Source organism: Polypterus senegalus, chromosome 4 (genome assembly GCF_016835505.1).
Source record: "Polypterus senegalus isolate Bchr_013 chromosome 4, ASM1683550v1, whole genome shotgun sequence".
In the NCBI taxonomy this organism is placed as follows: domain Eukaryota; kingdom Metazoa; phylum Chordata; class Cladistia; order Polypteriformes; family Polypteridae; genus Polypterus; species Polypterus senegalus.
In genome coordinates, this window is record NC_053157.1 from 64,065,584 (window position 1) to 64,090,742 (window position 25,159).

Consider the following 25,159-nt stretch of genomic DNA (forward strand, 5'->3'; position numbering starts at 1 on the left):
CCAGTTTATCAGAATAAGTCTGCGTGCCAACAGTGTAGTGAATGCAATCACAGTTTGTTTGTCTTTCTCCACTTTAAGACCCTCTGGAAGAACCCCAAACACAGCTGTTAATGGGTTAGGAGGGATTGTGAGTCCAAGACTGTCTGAGAGGTAATTAAAAATTTTTGTCCAGAATAATGTTAATTTGGAGCAGGCCCAGAACATGTGACCTAGTGAGGCTGGGGCTTGGTTGCAACGTTCGCAGGTTGGATCATGCCCTGGAAACATTTTGAGAGTTTTAGTCGAGACAGATGTGCTCGATATATAATTTTGAGTTGTATAATTGTATGCTTTGCATATGGAGCTTGAGTGAATTCTCTGCATTGCTACTTTCCACTCCTTTTCTGATATATTAATTGAGAGGTCATTTTCCCAGTGTCCTCTTGGATCTTTGAAAGGAAGGGATTGTAAAAGGATTTTATATATTGTAGAGATGGAGTCTAACTCCTTGAAATTGAGCAATAATTTTTCCAGCGTGGATGAGGGTGCAAGATGAGGAAAATCTGGAAGGTTCTGTTTAACAAAGTTCCTGATTTGAAGATAGTGAAAGAAATTTGTAGCTGGAATGTTAAATTTGGAACGTAATTGTTCATAGGATGCAAAGACGTTGTCTATATAAAGGTCTCTAAGCAAGTTAATTCCAAATTTTTCCAGATATTAAAAACTGCATATGTTTGTGAGGGTTGAAAGAGGTGGTTCTTTTGCAGGGTGCCACAGAAAGAAGCTTCTCCGTCTTAAAATGCTTTCTACATTGGTTCCAGATTCTAAGTGAGTGGAGCACAATTGGGTTATTAGTGTATTGCCGATAGCGTGTGTTTATTGGAGCACAAAGCAAGGAATACAAAGAAGTACTGCAGGATTTTACTTCTATTGCGGTCCATGCCTGTGTATGTTCTTCTATTTGTGTCCAGGTTCTTATCGACTGTATATTTGCCCCCAGTAATAAAACTGGAAGTTAGGTAGAGCCATGCCGCCTTCTGCCTTTTGTCTTTGTAGGGTCGCTCTTTTGATGCGTGGATGTTTAGAATTCCAAATAAATGAGGTTATTGTTGAATCTAATTGCTTAAAGAACGATTTATTAATGTATATTGGTATGTTTTGAAATAAAAAAAGGAGCTTAGGAAGAATATTCATCTTAACAGTGTTAATTCTTCCAGCTAGTGTGAGATGAAGGGTTGACCATCTATGCAAGTCTTGTTTAATTTTTTCCATACAGACGACGAAATTTTTTGATAAAGAGCTTTATGTTTACTTGTGATGTTTACCCGAGGTATTTAAACTGTTCTGCAATGATAAAAGGAAGGGTGTCTAATCTAATATTATATGCTTGCGAATTCACGGAAAGAGTACACTTTTATTCAGATTAATTCTGAGACCAGAGAGCTTTTGAAATTCTGTGAGTGCTGCTAAGACTGCAGGCACAGAATTTTCTGGTCCGATATATACAGTACCATGTCATCTGCATATAATGAGATTTTCTGTTCCAGTCCTTCTCTGCTAATCCCCTTTATCTGATCAGTATTTCGACAATGTATTGCCAGTGGTTCAATGGCAATTGCAAACAGCAGTGGTGACAAAGGGCATCCTTGTCTTGTGCCACGTTCTAGTTTAAAGTAGTCTGAGCAAATGTTATTGATGCAAACTGAAGCTTCTGGGTTAGTATACAGTAATTTAATCCATGCACAAATGTTCGGGCCAAACCCAAACTTCTCCAAAATAGTAAAAGGTATTTCCATTCAATCATGTCGAATGCTTTTTCTGCATCCAATGATAATAATATTTCTGGGGTGTTTGATTTAGTTGGTGAGTATATTACATTAAACAGGCGTCGAAGATTTGAAGATAAGTGTCGGCCCCTAATAAATCCAGTTTGGTCTTGTGATATTATTGAGGGAGCACTTTCTCCATCCTTCTAGCTATGATTTTAGAGAGTATTTTAACGTCGTTATTCAGAAGTGAAATTGGTCTGTATGATGCACATTGTAATAAGTCCTTATTTTGTTTTGGAAAGACAGTGATTAGTGCTTGGCGAAAGGTTTGTGGAAGAGATTGGTTATCTCTGGCTTCTGTAAATGTTGCTAATAGGAGGGAGCTAGCTGAGCGGAGAATTTCTTGTAAAACTCTGCAGGGTAGCCATCAGGGCCTGCTGCTTTTCCACCTTGGAGTGACTTTATAGCATCCAGTAATTCTGATAATGACAGAGGTTTATCGAGCTCCTCCACACTAATAGCGTCAATTTGTGGTATCTGTAATTTATCCAGAAATGCATTAGATTGTATATTGTCTTCTTTAAACTCAGTAGTATATAGGGATTTATAGTAGTCTCTAAAAGTGCACATTATATTTTTGTGTTCGATGATTTTATCTCCATTCGTGTTAGTAATTACGAGATTGCGTTGCGCACTTCTTGCTTGTGAATTTGTTGCGCTAAAAGCTTATTAGCTTTCTCTCCATGTTCATAATAATGATGTCTGGATTTGTAAATTAGTTGTTCGGTTTCTTTAGTTGTCAAGAGGTTTAATTCTGAATGTAGAGCCTGCCTCCTCTTATGTAGAGTCTCGCTTGGTAGTCTGGCATGTTCTTCATCTATTTTAGTAATTTCGCTTTTATCTCTGCTACTTTCTTCGCTTCGGATTTATTTCTGTGGGAAAGATATGAGATAATCTGTCCTCTTAAGAAGGCCTTAAGAGTTTCCCAGAGTGTTCCTGCAGAGATCTCAGGGGATGTATTTGTCTCTAGAAAGAATTCAATTTGTTTGGATATAAATTCAGTACAATTCTCGTCAGCTAATAGAAGCGGATTGAGACGCCATCTGCGGGTGAGTGTATGGGGCTTAGTAATTTCAGCTCCAAGATCATCGGAGCATGGTCTGAAATAACAATAGCATCGTATTTACAAGATTTAATCTTAGGCAAGAAGTTATTATCTATAAAGAAGTAATCAATCCTTGAGTAGCAATGATGTACTGGTGAGTAGAAAGAATATGTTCTTGAATTTGGGTTTAAAACCTCCAGGGATCTGATAAGTTGTGATCAGTTATAAACTTTGTAATTATCTTTGCGGTTTTAGTTGCGTTCCCCCCTGTGGAGGAAGTCTTATCTAAAAGTGGATTTAGAACACAATTAAAGTCCCCAGCCATTATAAGTTTATGAGTGTTCAGATTGGGAATGGATGCAAATAAATTTTGTATAAATTCCTTATCATCAACATTAGGTGCATAAACATTTATCAAAATCATTTTACAGTTAGATAAGTCTCCCATGACCATCACATATCTCCCTTCAGGATCCAATACTACATCTGATGCTACAAATGGTACTGTTCTATGTATGAGAATTCCCACCCCTCTAGTTTTCTTTGTAAAACTAGAATGGAACATTTGGCCAGTCCAGTCTTTTTGCAGCCGGAACTGATCCTTACTTAGTAAGTGGGTTTCCTGTAAAAATACTATTTTAGCATTTAGACCTGTTAGGTGAGAAAGTACTTTCTTTCTCTTTAATTCGTGATTCAGGCCTTTAACATTCCAGCTTACGAGTTAACTGTCCCATCATGGAGACACTGATTCTGAGTTTTGGTGTCATATTATAGTCTTAACTGGAAGTGAAATAGTTTAGGTCTTAATTTCCTATTCCCCAAGAGTTGTTGCCATGAGCTTATTATTACGTTGATAGTTATAATTTAAAGATTGAGATGATAGATTAGATATAGATCAAGCCTGCTCTCTTTCTCTTCCCCTTAACCCCCACCCTCCCTTTTTGCCTCCCCAGGTGAGGCTAAAACCCACTTCATGCAGTCCCAGTCCTCTGACATACCCAGAGACAGAGCACGTCCAAAGCACATCAAGCCCCCATGCAGTGGCTTTAAGGTTAAAAGATAGAGATATCTGTTACCAATATAGTCTTTAAAAGAGGAAAAAGAAAGAAAAGAATTTTGCACTTAATATATATATATATATATACATATACACATATACATATATATATATATACATACATACATACATATAATCTTCATCAATTTTAGTGCATTAAGATGATATCCCCAGATAATAAACCCAGGTGATGGTGTTAAAGATGTGTCCAAAACAAGCATAACAAGTCTTAATGCAGTAATAGCAATAACAGCAAACCAAGGGTATGATATTGAACAGTCTCATTTAGGGTACACATGAAATAATTAGAAAAGAAAAAAAAAAGAGGAGGAAAACGTAATTAAGCACAATAAAACACAAACATTTAGCCCTAGTAATACTAAGTAATGATAAGTAATAAGTAAGTAATAATAATATAAGAATATGAGAATATATGCTGATAAAAACCCGTATTTTAAAACAAATAGATCAGACAGTAGATTATTAATCCTAGCTTTATCATTTACCGCCATGACTCACAATTATGTATCAGAATAGTCCGGGATCAGCTTTCTTAACTCATTTTCTGCCTCCTCCTTGCTAGCGAAAACATAGAAATGCCCTGCCATTCCACTTTCAGTTTTGCGGATACAGGAGGCCGTATTTGACATTGGCTTGCCGTAGCGCTGTTTAATATTATAGAAGGCGTTTGATAGCTGTTGCTGGAGAGAAGTCAGGGAAGACGCGAATTGGCAATCTTCATATTTAATATCTTCCTTTTTTTTCCTGAGGAGTTCCATCACCTCTAACTTAAATGATAATCGTTCAAAACGGACTATAAAAGATCTTGGTCGGGTCTGACGGTGTTTGATCAGCGTCTGCTGTAAGCGCTGCTATCTCAGATTCTGCTTTAAAGTCGCCCCCGATTATTTTAGAAAAAAGTTCAGTTGCGAATTTCACCGGGTTTAAACTTTCTCGATTCTCCGGCAAGCCTTCAATTCTGACATTATACCTTCTATTCCCATCTTCTAAAGCAGCCAGTCTGTCTCCAAGTTTTTCTCCGAGTTTTTTACATTCCGAACTGACATTTACTGCTCTTTCCTCGGCACTGGCAGCTAGATGTTCGGCTATTTCGATCCGATTCGTGAATGTCTCACTAAGATGCTCCAATCGATCAGCAAGCGTGCTCAGTTTAGCGAGTTTTTCTCAATGCGCTCTTCAATTTTACCCAGCACCTGTCGAAGTTCAAGCTGTACCTCTTGACGAAGCCTGTTGGATTTCCTGTCGCAGACATTCATTGGCCTGTTTCATCTCCTGTTTCAGTCTCTCATGTGCCTTTGCCGTTGCTTTCTCATTAGCCTTCTCGCTTTTCTTTATATCTTGCCTGAGGTCAGCGAGCAACACTTTCAGTTCAGATAGCTCAAATGTGCCTTCTTGTACCGTAGATGAAGCAGCAGACTCTGCTGAAGCGGTGTCCCGCTGCTCCAGTCCCGCGTGATTGCGTAACTGAAGCCGCGGACCTCCCGGCCTTTCCCAGTTTCAGGTAATCCTCTCCAATCGGCGAGCTATCCACATCTGCACTCACGATCGCACCTTCGCTCCCCTTTTCGCTCTCAGCAGGCGACGATGTAGCGGACCGTGGTCCCGAGGAGTCTGTACTTTCGCCCATCTGATCCAGGTCTGTCTCTGAGAGGCCGTATCTCGAACTAGGGCTTGCTGATCGCAGCTTGGATGTAGCTTTAGTCTTCGATTCTTTCGGACCCCCCTTCTTGTTGGCCATGTTTATATGTGTTTACATATACTGTAGCGGTCCCTCTCGGGTTGAATAAATACAGGATATCTCAGAATAATAAGCAAATAATATGAAAAATAGCACCACTGCTAGCGGAGCTCCACTTCAGACATCCATCTCTCGCATCGGACGAGACCAAATTCTATATATATATGTATTTCTGTGTATATATGTGTGTGTATGTATGTGTGTGTATATATGTGTGTGTATATATGTAGATATATATATGTATGTATATATGTGTATATGTATAGATATGTATATATATATATGTTTATGTGTGTGTGTGTAAATATATATATATATATATATATATATATATATATATATATATATGACAACAACACTCAACACTCACAACAGTGACAAAACAATTACATTGACAATCAGGTTACGTTATTTTCAAAATGTTTCCTTTTCTTTTCATTGCTTCTTTAACACACTACTTCTCCGCTGCGAAGCGCGGGTATTTTGCTATACTATATAAAAGAAAAAGGCAACTTTCCTTTCTTTACACCTTTTTTCCTTTTATCCCAAACCAAAGCCTTTCTTTCTTAACACTGCAGAGGACACAAAACTAATTTTCTTTAAATGCCGGTAAGGCACATTACCAGAGGCACAAATTTGAATGTTCACATAGAAAATGTAATTTCAATGTACCTGTACTTCTTAAAACGTTAATGTTTTACTGTTTAATAACTTATAGACTATAATTTATTATTTTTCCCTTGCACTCAGTGACCAAACCTATACACACACATATAGACACATACAAACATACACACAAGTATATGTATGTGTATATATATACACACACACACACACACACACACACACACACACATACATACATACATACACACATGTATATAATTTGTGTGTGTGTATGTATGTATGTGCGAGTGTGTGTATATGTAGATATGTATATAGATATGTAGATATGAAGATATATATATATATATATATATGTATGTGTGTGTGTGTGTGTGTGTGTGTGTATATATATGACAGCAGCAATCCAAGCTGTGAGAAAACAGTAAAAAGGAGGCGTGTCAGACGTCGTAGTACATTTTCTGATGCAGCTACCGAAAACAACTTTGTGACGCTGCCGCCAAATACACAAAACAATTACTTTGACAATCATGTTACATTATTTTTAAAATGTTTCCTTTTCTTTCTCTTTCCTTCTTTAACACACTACTTCTCGCTGCCAAGCGGGTATATATATATATAGATAGATAGAGAAATATATATATAGATAGATATGAGAACAACACTCATATCAATGACAAAACAATTACATTAACAACCATGTTACGTTAGTTTTAAAATTTTTCCTTTTCTTTTCGTACCTTCTTTAACACACTACTTCTCCGCTGCGAAGCGCGGGTATTCTGCTATATATACATAGATAGATAGAGGTATATATATATAGATAGATAGAGATAGATATGAGAACAACACTCATATCAATGACAAAACAATTACATTAACAATCATGTTACGTTATTTTTGAAATTTTTCCTTTTCTTTTTCATACCTTCTTTAAAACACTACTTCTCCGCTGCGAAGCGCGGGTATTCTGCTAGTTAGTTAATATAGGTTATAAGTTAAAAAATGTTGTTAGCTGTGATGTTACATTTATCAAATAAAAAAAATAAATAAATGTAGTTTCTTTATATGCACTGTGTAACTCCTATATTTTTTGTATATTTTTGCTTGTGGTGTGCCAGGAAATCTGGGAAGGGATTAGGTGTGCTGAGGGTGAGAAAAGGTTGTGGAGTACTGCTATAATCTCATCAATGATTGCTGTTTTGGGAATTTCTGGATGCTGTAACATTTATCAATATTGATGAGCATAAAATATATGTTAATGTTAGTTAAATTGAAATTGCACTTTTTATTGTGCGTCCAACCTAATTTGTACTTATGTATACATGTATGTAAATGATTTAAGGTTTCATTAATTTCTATCATTGTATTATACCTACAAGATTATGTAAGCACTCCAAGACTGCACTCAGTGAGTGACACTATATTAAAATATTTGAACTGAGGTAAAATAATTAATAAAGATCTTTTTTTATTTTTATTGAATTTTGTCCAATTTTATAGATTTTTTGTTCAATTTCTGCTAGTACAACCTACTCATGACTGTTGAGATTCAAGCCTAAAAGCTCAAATGGGCCTAAAATGCCTATAGCCCAAAAACTAAAAAAAAATCAACAAAATCAAAGAATTCAAAAGATCGTCAAAGGTACAAAACACTAGAAAAAGCAAAAATTCCAAAACAAAAGATCAAATTATCAAAGTTATGCAAAAAAATATATAGCAAACTAAATACTAATAAGCAAGATAAACAATCCAATAGTAACTAAAGCAAATCAGAAAAATAAAGGAAGAAACCAACAACAAAAGCAACATATGAAAAAACAAAAACAAAAGAAAATATCAACTGTTTTGGGCTTCACTTTTGGAAGTGACACTGCAAAAAAGAGCACAGATAAACAAGGTAATACCATAGCAGTGAATATCTGCTGCCACAATGAATGGAAAATTGTCAGGCCAAAAACTGTACCGAAAATTGCCAGGGGATGAAATGCAGAATCATTAACCACAGGCAAAAGTGAAATAAATCAATAGAAAAACAAAATACAAAGGACTATTGCATAAAGCTGTGACAGACTCAAAAAGAACTTGCAAACCCTCTGAGTAAATGATGGCAACAGAATACTTAAATTGACTTGAGAGATATCCTAATTAAACACCTACAACCTATGAGTTATTTTTCCTTCCCCTTTCTTTAATGATGTTCTTGTACCTCAGCTAGCTTTTTCAGATACAAAGAATGCTACAGTGATAAGTTTAATAGCCCCCTTTCTTTGACGTTTTATTGTTCTTGTTGTGTGTGGGCAAACGAACAAAACAAACACCATTGAGTGAATCAGGATTTCAAATAAATTGCATTATAAAATGGCAGACACATTCATCTTCAATGTTATTTTCTTCATTTATTGGTCTATCCTCATAGTTTCAGCTTAACTGTATTACCGTTAGTCAGCATTCATTTCACTATTTTATTCATTATATGTGTACACGACTTTCTCATACATCACAGTATTTACTCGAAATGCACGGTCATTACTGCATTAGAATTTATAATCCATACAGTTTCTAAATGTTAATATCTTTGACAACATACATATTGTAATATTGATCTTGAATGCTTTGAACAGCAATCTTTGACAGCTTTATGGAGAGTAATATATTGAGGAAAATGCTTGGCTTTTACAAATGACAAACCTGAAATGTCCATCCATTGTGTGAACCCACTACATCACAGGGCACACTCCGCAGAAACCCAACATGTGTGCTCTGGGATCTCCTGTGACCTGGCTGGGAGAATCAAAGTATAGCCTGGAAAATAAAGTGACACAGGAGTGAGTAGAATTGTCTGAAGACTGTGACCAACCATGCAGTTCAGCTTGACATGCACTGATTTAAAACCTAAACAAACTTAACCACTTTAATTCTAATTGCTATATTGTCAAGTTTTGATTTTTTACTGTCAACCAATTTTCAAAAATTTACTTTTTGAATAAACAATTTTTTATTTGCATTGCACCTTTCCTTAATGAAAGATCATCTTGAGACAATTTATAATTCTAAAGAAATAAAACAGTTTTGCATGTATTTTTTTTTTTTTTTACATTTGCACCAGAGGCCATTTAAGCGACTTGGTCAGTATCACACAGAAATATATTTTTTCAAAACATAATAATTTTTAGTTACTTCTGAAAAGAACTCAATATTGTAATACAGAGCTGGAGGTCATAGCTTTTCTTTCCAGCTGAGGTGAAGCAGTACTTGCATGTTATATTGTTCCAAATCAATTCTTGACAAAAAAAAACTGCTTCAGAGATTCTCAACAATTCATCTTCTGTTCATCAGAAACAGACAGATGAAGTGCAATCTCTTTCATCCCGATATAGTGTCAGTTTTACCTTTTCTGTCTAAAAAGCTGCAGACATGAAAACAAGAGCCAGGTGATCAGTCTCCTGAAGACACTTCAATTGGTTATATAAACCGCCATCTAACACAAAACTAATGAGAGTTCAGTTCTGTCACCTGCTCCACCCTTCATATTTTTGCTAGAGTATATAGAGTTTCTTGGAGTTTTTAGCCTCATGGTGTAGAAAGTAAGACTGGGGATAAAGTTATTATTTTAACAAGATGTACTGTTTGACAAACTATCACTTGCTTAAAGACAAAGGCTGAATGCTTTTATTAATTGTTATAACCACTGCATATTGTCAGTGAAGCATTTGACACATGCAGTCATTTCATACTCATTCCTGGGCCTTCAAAGGGTACATTATGAGTAACTTAATAAATACATATTTATGTAGGATATTGTAAATGGTTATGAGACAGCATATTATACATGCTTAGTAATATTATTTATAAAAAAGACAAAAAAATGCCTATATGTAATTACATTTTTACATCAGTATACATTTAGTGTCTTGCACAGCTGAAAGATGCATTTGATGACAATTGAAAATTGAAACAAAGCTAATAAAGTTACACCTGCAGAATTTATCTAGGAATGAAAAAAGCTAAAATGAAAATGAGTGTAAAAACAGCCTTAAAGATCAAAATCAGTAGGCTTCCCAATTATGTATTAACTCATAGCTGATTCACATGCAGTTTCTGCCCTAGGCGACTTTCAATGCAGTGTACCGATTGCCGATTAGGATAGGGATTTGCATTGGTAATCGGAAGGTTGCCGGTACGAATCTCATAAACGCCAAAAGTGACTCTACTTCTTTGGGCCCTTGAGCACGACCCTTAACCTGCAAATGCTCCCTCCTGGGTATGACGTTAATCTGCATCCAGCCCTTCATGTAGGCCCTCCAACCATAAAAACCTGAGTCACCATAAAAAAAAAACTCGCACTGGTTCCATTCCATCTGAACTAGTGTGGTGCTGATGTGCACTCGGGTCCTAATCTGGGATCCAGAATTGGCTCATTTATGTGGTGTGTGCTCCTAACCTCATACCAATTAACGGCATGTACATGTTCCTATCCACCGTATAAACATGTATGAACAAATTCATAAACCACCTGTTCCTCACTGGGTACACTCACATATCTTGAAGATCGCTCATATAAAGTCTCCTTTACAAAGAAATAGTAGTACATGGAACAAATCCGTACAGATATGGATATGTTTATCACCATGCATTCTTTTATTTGTGTATCACATCAGTGAATGCAGGCTCAGACCATTCACACATATTTTAAATTATCATACAGTAATAATAAAAGTACAAAACCATTACATATTTGCATACATAAACACATGTATCAATGTAAACAAGCAGTAATTGAAAAATGTTAAATATAAACAAAGTAAACCTCTTATGAATTTATGTTAAAAAAATGAAGATGAAAAGAGAGGAGAGGAAAGCCCAGTTTAGCAGGATTACGTTAAGAAATATACCTTTCCTTGACCAAAGTTAATTTGGAACAAATAGAGTTGTAGTTCTGTGGTGGGCTGGCGCCCTGCATTGGGTTTGTTTCCTACCTAGCGCCCTATACTGGCTGGGATTGGCTCCAGCAGACCCCCGTGACCCTGTAGTTAGGATATAGCGGGTTGGAAAATGGATGGATGGATGGATGAATTATAGTTTTGCTAAACTTCCTTGATCTGGTGCAGAACAAATTGGAATGAGGAACACACCAGGCTTTTGCCCTCTATCTCACAGCTCTCCACTGTCTTACACTCTCCACAATACACCACTGGTGGATACCTACTAACTGCCAATGATGCACATGTCCTCGACAAGACTGCTGTGTGCAAATCTGTGCATGCAGTGACCAGATTACTTTTGCGCCACAGAGACAACAAATCCTGAAGTTGTGGATTCCTGCTACTGACAATGTGTGACCATGAGCAAGACACTTATCCTGTCTGTGGTACAATTGAAAAAAAATAAATGTGAAATGTTGTAAGTCACCTTAGATGAAGGCATAAGACAAATAAGTAAATAATAATATTAATTCAATGCCTTGCATGACAATAAAATTGTTTTTTACGCCATTGTGGGTATACCTGGCATTGAAGGTGCAGTGGATGGAATGTCTATTTATATTCCCATCTTCTCGAATGCCACCGATGCCTGTCTTAAAGGGTTCTTAGCACTCAATGTCCAGGTAATACGAAACCAACAATCAGCGACATTTTACAGACATGGTGGCCTAGTTATACACATGCTGCTGGATTGCGTCAGATGACAAGGGGATGTGTTTTCTGGTTCCTGGATACTGGCAGACAAGTAAGCTCTTCACAAGTATCTGCTAACTTCAGTGTTGAATTCCCAAAATGTGGCTAAGGAGAAGTAAAACACTGCACACACCTGACCAAAGCACCCGCACTGTTGTAGAGTGTGCTGTGGGCATGTGGAAGATGTTACTCCAGTGCCCTAATCAGAAGCTTCCATGACCCTTGGAAAGCAAAAGTTAATTTTTTGCCACTTTCTTTATAAGTTGCTTTGTAACATGCTTTCTTTTCCTACTGCTGCTTGCAATTGTTTTTTTGCAAAGAAGCCACGTCCTGTGTTCAGCACTTTTCGACTAATAGGTTAAATTTTATATTATCTCTTAGTTAAATTTATTTTGTGCTAAGATCAGTGTTCATGACTCAATGATATGAAAGAGACAGAGTAAAAATGGGAGTGATACACCATGTCATGAAGTTGGTAAAAATAAATAAATAAATAATAATAATGGCAAGTGAAGGGCATTATGAAATATGGTGCTGCCCTTCTCATACAGGCAAGCAGGCAGAAACATAAGCCGGCTCGGTGAAGATGACGGTGGAGTAGTCTTTTAAAGAGACACATGCAATTGCAAAGATTAGCATAAACAGTCGTTTATTTGCACCAGGAGGTAATTGAGTCAACACCTGCATCACAAAAGATAAACAGAGCAGGGGAACAAAAGTAGGGGGTAAGACTTGGAGATGAGTGTTTGGGATGGCTGCAGCAAAGTCACTTTCAGGGGCAGTAAGAAGTTTCCTTGGGTGCAATAAAGCATCAAACATACAAAAGGATCATGGAGGCAATGGAGACAGCGGAACCTAACTGTGCTCTGTGGAGGCTGATCAGAGGTGACAGAGTGGACTCCCTGCAGACCTATGGGAGACCGCAGTGAAGGAACATGAAGTTATGGCCAAGTTTGGGGTGAACGGCATCAAGGCTGTTAACACAGAGCAGCGGAGACTAGTGAAGTAACTAGATGTTGAATTTCGGTTAGCATGGCCATAGAAGGTGCAGAACTAGGATGGGGTAAGTGGGGCGAACAAGTCATCACTTACTGCATCTTTGAATAAGTGTCAATGTGTCAATTGAAGTGATGTGGTCACTGTTTATTGATGAAGTGCATGTGTATGTCTCTTTGGAAGCTGGAGTCAAAGAGGACATTCTTAGATAAACTGACAAAGAGATTTGACCTGATTTTATCTATTTATGATATTTATTCTTTTCATGAAATATGCATTTTATTTATTATCAAACATTTACGGAACTGCACCTTTCATACTGAATTAATAAATATGCAGTTTACATTTCGGATGCTTTGAACATAGTTTTGTTTTTCAATCGCCACTGGTCGATCCTCAGTTACAAACTGCTTGGGAGTGAAGGGGACAGTTAGATGCCGGGTTCGCATCCCAGACAATGACTCCTGACATATCATGGCAGCATTAGGATGGGCCAGTGGCAGTGAGAGATGAAGACAGAAGACAACAACAGGAAGATGAAAGTCTCAGATGTAGACCCCATGCACCCAATCCTAGGTAACAGACTTTCTAATAATGTGTGTATTCATTGTTGCTTTTATTTATTCCTTTTAATGCTCTTGTGGCTTTAGACAGGGTGGGTTTGGGTAGTGGTGGATGGTAGTCATATGTGAGTGTATGGGTGTGTGAAGTGTACATTTCTGTCCTTGGCTTATATTATCGTTACATGCCGAGTTGACAGTTCATCCTGACCATGTGGACTGTTAGGTCAGGAGGGGGTGTGACACTCTGTGTCATGGAGTTGTTTTTTTTTAAAAAAAAAAAAAATGCATGTACAGTCTCCCTGACAATGGGTTTCATGAGAGAGTAGCAAGGTGGAAATCTCTGCTGTCCAAGAGTAACATCAGTGCTCATCTTACATCCACTCAGGTCCAGCCGTGTCTAGTGTAAAGCTAATACAGCATTCAACAGTAAGAACATCATAACTACAAGAAAACATGGAGGTTGGTGTGAGGATGTTTGCTCCCTCAGGAATGCTTACCATTATTGTTGGAACTATGAATTGTGAACTTTACCAGAATATTTTAAGGAGAATGCCCCCTCACCTATTATTTGACCCGAAGCTGAAGCATAACTGAGCAATGCTCCAGGACAATGACCCAAAACACATAAGCAGCAGAAGGAACAAAATTAAAGTTTTGTAGTGGCCTAGTCAAAGTCCTGAGCTGAGCCCAATAGAGATACTGTAGCATGATCTGAAATGAGCAGTTCACGTTTGCAAACCACTAAATATTATATTTGTGTATATATATATATATATAAATGTATATATTAGGGAGTGGGCAAATAGTTTTTATTAGTTTTTAATTGCACCATAGAACACATGACATTTAGGTGTTTTTTTATACATGGTGAACAAATAAAGTATCACAAACGAAGAATAAAATCCACCAAAGTAAATGGTGAGTCATAGTTGACCCAAAGCAGTTTCGCCATGTTTATAATGAACAGCAACTATACAGAAATGGAACATTTGGAAAATGCTTGTAAGCAAACAAACTTTCCTAAATGCAGTAGAAAATTCATTAACGTCAATGGTGGGTCAACTTTGAACAGAAAGAAATGGCAAGGTGAGAGTTTTTTTTAGAAACTATGTAAATTATAGTATGTTTACATTTTTTGGTACTGTTCATTAATTGGGGGAAATATAGTAAAATTTGGCAAGTTTCATCCTGAACAGATTAAATATATTTTGCTGTTACTAGCTGCAAACACAAAACTGGGTCAAATTTCACTCAAGGACTTTATAACGGTTAAGGATAAGACTTAAGTGCTATACCGAGATTCCTAAATCGTTAACACATACTGTATATACTCGCAGATAAGTTCTCCCGCGGATGGACTTGATTTTACAGTATAATTTATGGTATTTTACAATGTCAGTCATATAAGTCAAATGCGGAAAACTCACGCTATTGGTCTAAGAGATCAGCACATGCTCCTAACACATCTCTCTCTCTCTCTCTCTATTGTGCCTACATGACCAGACGGTAATACTCAAAACTATTCTGAAGCAACGTTTGCATTGATTTGTGTTTTTTGTATCTCGCACCCTCATACACCTTTATTGTAAGAGCATCGCTTATCTACGATAGAGCATTCGATCAGAAAAAAATATGAAGCTGGTTTTAAATTAAACATTGTTTAAGTAGTGAAAGAAATTGGTAATTGCGCTGCTACAACCATATTCGATGTGTCTGAGAAACTGGTGCGAGATTGGAGGAAGCAAGGTAATGTAAAGAAAAACAAATTAAGTGTCACATTTTTGAACGGGCGTATAAGTCGGGGTCTGATTTTATGATCAATTTTTCTGGTTTCAAGACCCGACTTATACGTGAGTATATAAGGTAATACAAATGGAACAAAGTACCTTAAAATATGTTAATGTAACAACAATTTGTATTAAATATTGGAATATCTTATTTGATTTTTCACAGCCCTTTATAAATATTTTTTAAATGATGTAATGACATCCTAATAAACTTAAATTATTCGTAAGTGTTGTTGATAAAAAAATATAAACATACAAATGTAAATTTTTATTTTTAGCAGTTTATATAATAGTATTTTTGTCATGACCTTGCTAACTGGAGAAACAAAAAAAAAACACAAAAAGTTGCTCAAATGCTCAAAAGTTCACAATATGCTGATCAAAGGTGTTTTTTTACAATGTCAATACAAGTAAACCTTTCTAAAGAGACAGAACCAAAATTATAAGCCTAAAAATGAGAACAAATAATACATTTGTCTTTGGTTCTAGGAGTTGTCTAAAGAAGTGGAATTAAATTTTGTTTCTTTTTCCCACACTAAACTGTCCTTGATATTTTTTTTAACTTTTTGATTTTATTTGAAGAAAACAACATTCCATACAATCATGGTAAACATAACAAACCTTTATTCTTTAAACATAAATTTTCTCTTTGCTTTAAATCTCTACATATTTCTCCTTTCTTTTTCTCTTAGTCCTAAATTTGCCAGAAGTAGTCAGATTTTCCCATGGCTTTCAATAAGCAAAGATCTTAAAAAGAGAGGCGTGTTTTCCTTACTGTAAGTAAGCTGTTGTATGTATATATAGAGTATATAGTGGGAAAATAAACAAGACAGCATAAAGGTGTGGGGCACCAAATGGTGAACCCCTTATAACTGTTTTGAAGAAAAGAAAAGAAAAAAAAAAATGAAACATGTCTAATACACGGTAACTTTTTTCACAGACCCAAATCATGGTGTGATGATTGTAAGATGGCAGATCTTTTGGCTTTGAGGGCTTGCAGCAGGAAGAGGCGGGTCCAGGCAGATAGACACCGGAAGTGATGTCACACGTGGTAAACCCTTCAATCTTCCGGTCTGTAGAAGGAAGAAGAGGAGAGACTTTAGTACACAGCGCCTACCCCTGGAACGGTCCCATATTACAGTTACTAGAGTCCTTAAGCATGTGACAATACTTTGTATAAACACCGCAAGAGAGCTAATGACAATTTTGTGAATGGAAAGAAAGACAAAAAATTCACTCAAGGGAACTCAAATATATATGAATGATCCTAAATCTGGGCTTTAGTTTGCTAGTAAAAACCTATTTTTCACATATATAACAAAAATCCAGATTATGCCTGAATGCAAGGAATTTACTTTGTGAAAATAAACACAGACCATTTAAAATCAGAGTTCCTTATTAAATAGGTGGTAGTCACCATGATATATTTATTCATGAATTCTTTGGTCAGTCTGTCCCTTCAGCCCTACTGGAACACCAGGCTATCTGGCAACAACAATAAAATAAGTGCTTTAGAAGAAAAAATTGTAATAAAAAATAAAACAAATTAGAAACAAACAAGTACACAAATGAATAAATGAAATACTAAAACTAATAAATACGTATAAATCAAAATTCACTTACATAACATAGATATACAAATAAAAGTAAAATCTTTATTTACAAATTTGTTTTTAAATCTCTAAAGATAAATCTGATGCTATGGTCAAATTGCTGGGAGGACAGAAAAAAATTAAAAACTTCATTTGGGCAAAATCCTGGAGAAAATTCAAACTCTGCAGGGGTTCCCAGGTCCAGCTCCCTCTGGCCATTCTTCCTAACATAAATTTACTTATTGTTTTTGAAGCTTCATCCTTGAAGATCTGATGCAGTGGGGCTCATGGATAGTTGGGGTATCTGCTTTCATTTGAACAACACAGTTGGCTGCACAGACTTTAATTAAGCGTTGTGAGTACAAAGTACCAACACAGAACAAACATAAAAGAAAGAAGACAAAAATAAAGATTAGTAATGATCGTAAGTCTATGAAGAATGTGATAGTTCTATGCATATGAAGTCTATTAGAAGTGAACTAAAGATGTAGAGGCAATGGTAATTGACATGTTTTATGGTGACACACTGGGGCTCACTGTTCTTCTGGATTGATGACTTTAAGGCTGTGAGGGAAATGAAAAGACACCTTCCCCTTCTATTCCCTTTCTTTATCCATCTTTGGTTCCCTTCCCCATCACACTACAGACAGCAATGAATACAGAATTCAGCTTAAAGTGTATGGATAGACATGCTTTTCGATTTAAATTGTTTTTAGCTTTCCTGGTTGCATTTTTGTCAGCTATTTAAAACTCATATTGCATTTTGAAAGGTGTTTTAATTTAAAATGTGCTTTTTATAATTTAATTAGTCACATGTTTTCAACACTATATTGATTATTGTGCGTGCTGCAATTTTGTGAGTAGTTGCTACTGTATTGCTAAGGAAATTACCCAGAAAAGTTGTCATTGGACAAGTGGTATAAAGATCATGTTGACCACTTCCTCATCATCTGAGTTTACAAAGTACAAATAAAGAGTTTGGTGTGTTATTATTTTCATAGTGCTCCTGGTAAATTAATTTTTGATTACAGTTTAGGGTTCTGATTTTTGGCTTGAGCGTTCGACTTTCTGGTTATGAAATTTTGCCTGCTTCTGATTCACGTCTTATCTTCTTGACCCTTATTAAATCATTCCCTGCTTGTCTCAGTCTGGCGGAGCTTTGACTGCATAACTATATAAGATCAGCTTAATTTTTGGAGAAATGTAAATTACAGGTCCTATAGATTTACAGCAAAATTCATCACATGTATGCAGTATAATTTCTTGATACGTTAAATCAAATATCTTCTGTGTCAGTCCTTTCCTTCCAGTTATTGTGTACCACACAGTTAGCCTTTCTGTGTGCCAAAAAACATTTAACCAGATGTAATGTAGCCCTATCCTGTAAACACCCTGAATAAATGTGTCCAATTAAAAAAAAATAATAACAGTAATTGTACTCCCTTAAAAAGGGTTATGAGTATTTTGTAAATATATATGGTAGAGCTCATGGATACAGTACATTTAAATATTAAGTTAAAACTCTTATCTCTTAAAATGAGATATGACCGAACAACATATATATATAAATATACAGTAATCCCTCCTCGATCGTGGGGGTTGCATTCCAGAACCCCCTGCGATAGGTGAAAATCTGTGAAGTAGAAATCATATGTTTGTATGGTTATTTTTATATATTTTAAGCCCTTATAAACTCACCCACACTGTTTATAAATATTCCCCGCACAGCATAAACCCTTTGTATTCTCTTAGCTATTAGGTAAGATTCATTGAAATTATGTGTGTAAACACACTGCTTATATACAGTAAAACCTAAATATTATTTTAAACATATCGAGCGTCTTCGATATCACATATGTTACAGCCATTACGATAGACAGGCCACCAGCAATAAATACGTACAATGCAAGAAGAATTCTATATAGCAAATGTGTGTACAGTTACACTAAACGTACGTACATGTACTAAGTACTGTAAGTAGAAAATTAATTATGGTTACTCACCAACAATGACACGATGACTTGTCCGATAACAATGAGTTTAGTTTTACTGCACAACAAAGGAGAGCCTTACAACCCTTCTAAAGGAGTCTCTTCAGGCGACTGTGTAGCACCGCCATTGTTCTTCTTCTGGCAGTCTTCAATCCAAATCCCTAAAGCAGATTCCATCAGACTACCGCCTTATTACATCCACTTACAACTCGTTTTGCACCCTGGTTAAAAGGACACTGCGGCCGTAGATCTTATATTCCTTTCCTACTTTTTAAATAAAAAGAATCGTAGCCTCATTGATGCCGTAATGGCTTTTCCCTTCCTTCAACATATCCAAAACTTTTACTTTTTTGGCAATAATTAACATCTTCCGTTGATGCTTGGGCACGGCCCCTGAAGCAGCAGCAGGAGCAGATAATTTTGGAGCCATAATGAAGGGCTTGATTATGCACAAAGATAAACACAAAAGTTAGCTCTTTACACAGCGAAACATGTTGATGCTGAATGAGCGAGACGAGACTTCCTGGTTAACGCCACGGAATCGAATTTGGCACTCCGTCGCTGAGCTAATCAGCACACAGGAACTTAACTGCGTGCTCTGATTAGTTAGCTTCTCAGCCATCCCTTGTATGAAATCAACTGGGCAAACCAACTGAGGAAGCATGTACAGGAAGTAAAAAGACCCATTGTCTGCAGAACCCGCGAAGCAACCGCGTTATATATTTAGATATGCTTACATATAAAATCCGCGATAGAGTATATATATATATACAGTAGTAAGAGCCATTTTCCTAGTTCTATAAGATTCATGAATATTTTACTAGATGACAATGCATAGTCTATGGGAGGTTCCTATAAACCCTGTGAACAGAATTGTATTGGTGTATTCCTGCCATTTCTAACAGCTTTGAGTAAGCAATGTTCTTCAGTTAGTGACAGTCTTGCCTTGAGTAAGGTATGGAAGGCATAAGTTTTTAAACCGTGCCTGGGCACATGCCTACGTGCCAACCAGCCTACTGGCCTTTTGAGTGTGAAGTAACTTGTAAAACAGCACTTATTTAAGTGTTGAACCGTATGCTTAAGGCATACAGAAGAAGAAATTAAGAACATTTAAGCATAGAAAGAAGAAGCTAAGAATCTTTAAGTATATAAGAAATTAAGAACCTTTAAGTATAGAAAGAAGAAGTAAAGAAGTTTTAAGTATAGAAATAACTAACGTTTCTCAAGAAAAGCAAAGTTCATAGAAGATACATTTTTTTCTTTTTTTGCCTTTTATTCAATGTGTATAACTATTTTTCATTTTATTCTTGTGTGGATTATTTGCTTGTAAGTTTCACTAATATTTTTAAAATGAACTTTTGGACTGAGAGATTTCGCGTTTTACCCATGGTTGACCTTGCCATACATCGGCGGCTATATATTGTGGCACCGGGACGCCCAGGAGGACCGGAGGAGGGCTTGTACCTCCTCCAGACCACGAGGGGGAGTCCGCCATGGTTATGTTGGGGGCCATGGATAAAGGGCTTGGAAGCCCAGCCCTGTAGGGACCCGTGGCCACCGCGCCTGAATATCCCTGGAGCCCAGCACTTCCGCCACACCAGGAAGTGCTGGGGTGAAGACGACAGGAGACACCCGGACAGCCTCCGGGTGCACAGCCGGCACTTCTGCTACATTGGGGCGTGGCTATGGAGGAGTGCCGGGAAGCAGCTGGAGCCCATCCTTCAGTCGACGGCGGAAGTCGGGTGGAAGAGGACAGAGCTAGAGAGAGGACTGGAGGCGGCCAGGAGAAAGGCACAAAGGACTGTGAGGCCTGGACTTTGGGGGAACGGTGCAAGAGGCACTGGGACGTGCACTGAACTGTGTAAATATAATTATAGTGTAAATAAACTTGTGTTGGGTGAACAATGATGTCCGTCTGTGTGTGTCTGGGTCCGAGTCCACAATATATATATATATATTGTGACAGATAGGGGGCGCTGTCGTCCCCTTGAACCTTTAGACCAGACGCCAGACACCAAATAAAAGTCCAAATAATTGACTTTAATATTTTTAAATGTGCACAAAGCACGTCCACCTCCACAGTATACAATAAACAATCAATAATAAACATAATTCACAATCCTCCACACCTCCCAGCAGCTCAGTCACCCTTCCTCCCAACTCGGCTCACTGCTGGGATCTCTCACAGTCTTTTTATAGTCCTTGACACGGAAGTGCGGGTCAGGTGAAAACTCCTCTTTTTCTTCCGCCCAGAACATACAAGTCCTTGAGCCTCCCTGCAGCATCCTCTGGTGGCAGGGCTGTGAAGGAAAACTCCCTGCTGGAATTGTTGGCATCTCCACGTTGCGGTGAGGGCTCCACCTGGCGGCTTGGTGGTATTGGCCGGGATAAGCTGCCGGCCATAGTCCACTATATATATATATATATATATATATATATATATACTGTATATATATATTTTTTTTGACAGATAGGGGGTGCTATCGCTCCCTTGAACCCTTGTCCACGAATACAGACTGCAGGTAAAAGTCCACAAGTTGACTTTATTAAATCGCCACAGTGCACAAAGCACCCTCTCCTCCACTATACTCATATAAATCAATCACAATACTACAATAAATAATCCTCCGACTCCCAGATGAGTTGTCACCCTTCCACCTCAGCTCTTGTATAAAAACTACATGTCCCATTACTCCCTGCTGGTCTTCGGGGCACCTCCATACTATAGGGAGGGCTCCATCTGGCGGGCTGGGGGTATTGGCTGGGATGACAAGCCGGCCACATCTCACAATACACCTCCCCCAGCGGAAAACCAGGGTTTTTTGCGTTTTGTCCCCCAAGGGACATCTCCCCCCAAGATGATCCAAAGACCGGGTCCTGGCGATGCAGTCGACACTCCCGTGCAAACCTAGGAGGAACAGTATACGAATAAATATTTTGATTCCCTGCCTTCCTAGGACAACCTCTTCACTCGTGGCCCGGTCTGCGGCATTCATAACACAGCCGCGGTCCCCTTGGTAGTCTCTCTCGGCGGGACTTGAAGCACCAAGGTACCTCTGGCTCTATCCCTTTCTCTGCTGAGGAGAATTCCCCGGCCGCCTTTGCGCTTTTATGGCCCTTTTCCACTTTGTCAGGAGACCTCTGTTGTATTTTAGAGATCTCCTGTTTAATCTGGGGTTTGTCTAAAGTCTGGGTCTCTCTATTGAATAAAGAGAGCCGTCTTAATGTCTGCACCCCTTTATTTTTACAAATAATAATAATAATAATGCATTTTATTTATATGGCGCTTTATATTTAACAATCTCAAAGTGCTACAGAATAAGAATAAAATTAACAAACAAGAAATCTATAGAAATAAATTAACAAAATGCCTTTCTAAAAAGATAAGTTTTTAGGTTTCGTTTGAAGGCTGTGGGGCTCTCAAGTAGTCAGGGAGGGAATTCCACAGCCTCGGCGCCACTGAAGAAAAGGCCCTATCACCCATACTGCTAAGCTTAGTTCTGGGAACTTGAAGAGTGTTGGTATGCACAGAGTGGAGGGTGCGTGAGGAAATATGAGGGATAAGGAGTTCCTCTAGATACAGGGGAGCAGATCCATAAATTCACTGATGGGTAAGGAGGGAAACCTTGTACTCAATTCTAAGTGGTACAGGGAGCCAGCGTCTTTAGGACTGCCTCGCTCCGGGAGCCAGCACTATCCAGCTGCCCTGGCTCGGACGATCCTTCCCCCGACCGGTCTGTCATCGTTCTGACCTCACTTGTGGGGCACGCCATGTACTGGCACCCGCTACTTATTAAACATGGGCCCGGATCACACCGCGTCCCTCTATTATGTACGATATGGGTCTCGCTTACCTGTATCGCCGCATTATTCATTACGGGAGGCTCCCCACCAAATCGCCGCATGTAGGCCTTCACCTTCTCCAACGGCTCTCTGGCTGCAGCTCCCAACTCCTCAATAATTTTCTCAATGGTCTTCAGGACCTGTAAGAAACTACTTACGGGCTCGATTAAGCGTTCGAGTTCCCGCAAGTTAATACAATTATTTATTTCGGCCGGCAGAAGACTCACTTCCCTGTTCGTCTTACCTGCCGACCAGGAGCCAATGAGCACGTCCGCTTCTGGCACGTGCTCAGGAGTGTCTCGTGGAGGCCTCTGGGATTTGGAGTTCTCTGAGGGTCAGGTTGCCTCCTTCGGCGAACTGCGGTCTGTCTTTATTATTTTTGTGACATCCCGATCAGCCATTTCCCGACCCTCCTTACTTTTCCGCGGGGTGAGAGGTGCCTCGCTCGCCTCCCCCTTCCCTTTCAGAATGTCCAAGTCCGTTACTTCGGGCTCGAAGGCGCAAACAGCAGGACACGGACTTCGTCCTTCCCAAAAAGCACCGGGTTTACTGTCCCTCATCGGCTGCCGTCATGCGGAAGTCATCTCCCAGGTGCTTTGGCTTCGACAGGAGCGTGCCATCCTCGTCGGGGCAGTTTCCTTTTTCCCGTGGAGCCTCCAGGTGATCATCTCCGAGGTACATGCACGGTACAAAGTGTGTTATTATAAACGGGTTTTCGATATCATTCCCGGCACGTACCTCAGAGCGATCGTTGGTTCCTGGAGGCTTCTCCTGACTTGTAAGGCTGCTCCGTGACGCCTCCCGAGCATTGGCCATTGCACCCAAGGCTCTCCCGCTGGCGTTGTCGCTCTGCTTGCCCTTCCTCTTCCCCATTTTGGACTTGTATTTTTTGGGTTCTGGCGATGCTGTGGTGATTCCTGACGCCATTGTCTTTTCAGGGTTCGCTGTCCACAGAAATTTTAGATAAAGGTCCTCCGCAATAGACGCTGGAGTATCCTGCTGACTACGCCACTGTGACAGATAGGGGACACTATCGCTCCCTTGAACCCTTGTCCACAACTCCAGACACCAGGTAAAAGTCCACAAGTTGACTTTATTAAATCGCCACAGTGCACAAAGCATCCTCTCCTCCACTATACTCATATAAATCAATCACAATACTACAATAAACAATCCTACGACTCCCAGACGCGTTGCCACCCTTCCACCCAGCTCAGCTCACCGTCTGGGAGCTCCCATAGTCCTTTTATATTCCCTGACCCGGAAGTGTTCCAATCCCCAGTCCATGTGACTCTCAATCCCTTCCGGGTCAGGTACAAGTCCTTTCTTTTCACCCCGGAAGCCCGTCGCTCTTCCTTTGACAAACTTCCGGGTTAAAAGGCACAAAGAAGTCTTCAGTCCTCCCTGCAGCTCCCTCTTGCAACCCCTGTGGTATCCAGCAGGGTCTTGTATAAAAACTACATGTCCCATTACTCCCTCTTGGTCTTCGGGGCACCTCCATACTGCAGGGAGGGCTCCATCTGGTGGCCTGGGGGTATTGGCCGGGATGACAAGCCGGCCACATCTCACGATACTGTATATATATATATATAGAGAGAGAGATAGATACATAAGAATTTTCCATTAATATAATTTATAAATATTTAAAGGGGATTTAAAAAATAATATAGAAAGTCACACATAAGTTAAAACTTGAGTAACGGGCAGGAAAATATAGCCCTACTGCTTGTACATTAAGAGTCTGAGTCTGTATTATTTTTTTTTAACTCCCATCATGACATAATCTAATGAAATGAACTTAAAAATGTTAATACCCTGGGTGATTTTAATCAGCAACAGAAATCCTTCAAATATTCGTCTTATATCCTTTTCATTTGCTGTCTTTTTTAAGAGTCACTTTTCATTGAGGAATCAGTATTACTGCCCTTTCTGTCACTCCCACAAATTCTACCATCTAATCCACAGTTATCTAGGCTTTGCTTATTAGACCTGCAGGCCAGCTATTTTCATTGAACGTTCAGAAAAGTATTTATCTGTCTGCAACTGAACAGCCTATTTTATCCTTTCCTTTCAGGAATTTTAATACCTTCCTGATCCATCCTACCTACTTCAGTAATGCCCTTTTGCTTTTTTCACTCTTCACTATTCCATATCAACACAGGGGAGAATAGCTTTTAATACTGTATAAGCTTACTTTCTTGGATTTTTCTCTCCAAAATACACCTCTGCAGCTCCTTTTACTTTATTTCTTTTCACTTTTCTGTATATTTTAACCAGAGGGAATGAATACCATTTTTCTCCCTTTATTAGTTTTATAAGAATACATTATAATAAGTATGGTACAGAATAATTGAACAAGAAATAAGTATCAAATTCATATTCCTTTTCAATGCTATCCCCTACCCCTCTGAAGAAT